Here is a 2,358-nt window from a genome sequence, read left to right as displayed (position 1 = left end):
GCTGTTTTAGTTACTATAGCCTTGTAGTATAGCTTGAAGTCTGGGAAATTGATGCCTCCCAATTTGTTCCTTTTGCTTAAGATTGCTTTTGCTATACAGGGTCTTCTCTGTAAAAATAGAATTATTTTTTATAGATCTGCAAAAACTGATGTTGGTATTTTAACAGGGATTGCACTGAATCTCTAGATCACTTTGGGTAGTACAGACATTTTAACAATGTTGATTCTGGCAACCCATGAGTGTGGTATGGTTTTCCACCTGTTTATGTCCTCTATTTCCTTCCTCAGTGTTTCGTAGTTCTCCCTGTAGAGGTCTTTCACCTCCTTGGTTAAATATATTCCTAGGTATTTTATTTGTTGCTATTGTGAAGGGTATTGAGGCTTTGATTTAGTTTTCAGTTTGACTGTTGTCAGCATATGAAATGCTACTGATATCTGTACATTCATTTTGTAACCTGAGACTTTGCTGAATTTATCAATTCCAGTAGTCTCATGGCAGAATCTTCAGGTTTTCTAGATATAAGATCACGTCATCAGCAAAGAACAATAGTTTGACCTCTTCTGCCCCCATCTGGATGCACTTGATTTCCTTCTTTTGCCTAATTGCTGTGGCTAGGACTTCTACCAATATGTTGAATAGAAGTGGTGATAGAGGGAAAACTTGTTTGGTTCCAGTTCTAAGGCAGGAATGTTTTCAATTTTTCCCCATTCAGTATGACATTGGCTGTGGGTTTGTCGTATATAGCCTTGATCATTTTTAGGTAAGACTCATCTATGCCTATTTTGTTAAGTGTTCTTATCATAAAATGGTGCTGAATTTTGTCAAATGCTTTTTCTGCGTCTATTGAGAGGATCATATGGTCTTTATTTTTACTTCTACTTATGTGTTGAATTACATTTATAGATTTGTGTATATTGAACCATCCCTGCATCTCTGGGATGAAGCCTACTTGGTCATGATGGATTATTTTTTTGATAAGCACCTGAATTCAGTTTGCTAGGATTTTGTTGAGAATTTTTGCATCTATATTCATAAAGGATATTGGTCTGTAGTTTTCTTTTTTTGTTGCTTCCTTTTCTGGTTTTGGTATCAGGGTGATGTTGGCTTCAACAGAAACTCTCATCTCTACACAAAGTCATGGAAACTAAACAACATTCTGCTGAACGATTATTGGGTTAAGGAGGAAATTAAGATGGAAATCACAAGATACTTTGAACTAAATGATAAAGGAGACACAAGTTATCAAAATCTGTGGGACACAACTAAAGCAGTCCTGAGAGGAAAATTTATATCCATAAATGCTTACATCCAAAAGACAAAAAGATCACAAATCAACAATCTAATGAATCATCTCAAAGAACTGGAAAAGAACAAGCAAACCAACCCCAAACCCAGCAGAAGAAAAGAAATAACCAAGATCAGAGCAGAACTAAATGAAATCAATAATAAAAAAACTATACAGAAGATTAATACAACAAAAAGTTGGTTCTTTGAAAAAATAAACATTGAGGTGCCTCTTGCTAGATTAAAGACAAGCAGAAAAGAAAGGACTCTAATAAGCTCAATCAAGAATGAAAAAGGAGAAATTACAACTGATACCATGGAAATACAAAATATCATCTCTGAATACTATAAAAATCTCTATGCACATAAACTTGAAAACGTGGAGGAAATGGACAAATTCTTAGAAACACACAGCCTCCCTAGGCTCAATCAGGAAGAAATAGAATTCCTCAACAGACCAATATCAAGTACTGAAATTGAAGGAGCAATAAAAAACCTTCCTAAAAAGAAAAGTCCCAGACCAGATGGTATCATACTCGAATTTTGTCAGACCTCCAAAGAACTGGTGCCTATCCTGCAGAAATTATTCCACAATATTGAGAAGGAAGGAATCCTCCCCAAAATGTTTTATGAAAATCTCATAAGAAAATCCCAGGCTCAAATGATTTCACTAGAGAATTCTATCAAACATTTAAAGAACTATCGCTAATCCTTCACGAACTATTCCAGAAAATAAGAGAAAAAAACATTTCTTAACTTATTCTATGAGATCAGAATTGCTCTGATACCAAAGCCAGAGACATCACAAGAGAAGCACAAACCAATTATGTCTCATCAATATAGAAGCAAAATACATCAACACAGTATCAGAAAAACTGATTCAATAACATGCAAAGAATTATATATCAAGACAAAACAAAGTGGGATTTCTCCCAAGACTGCATGGTTGGTTGAACATCTGAAAATTAATACAGCATATAAAGACAAAAAAAAAAAAAAGGTACTCCAAACACCCACACATGATTATCTCAACAGATGAAAAAAAAGATTAATAGGAACAGAGAGCCCATAGAT

This window comes from Propithecus coquereli, unplaced genomic scaffold (genome assembly GCF_000956105.1).
Source record: "Propithecus coquereli isolate 6110/MARCELLA unplaced genomic scaffold, Pcoq_1.0 Scaffold425, whole genome shotgun sequence".
In the NCBI taxonomy this organism is placed as follows: Eukaryota; Metazoa; Chordata; class Mammalia; order Primates; family Indriidae; genus Propithecus; species Propithecus coquereli.
The sequence above is the reverse complement of the archived record's forward strand: the minus strand, read 5'-3'. Positions refer to the sequence as shown.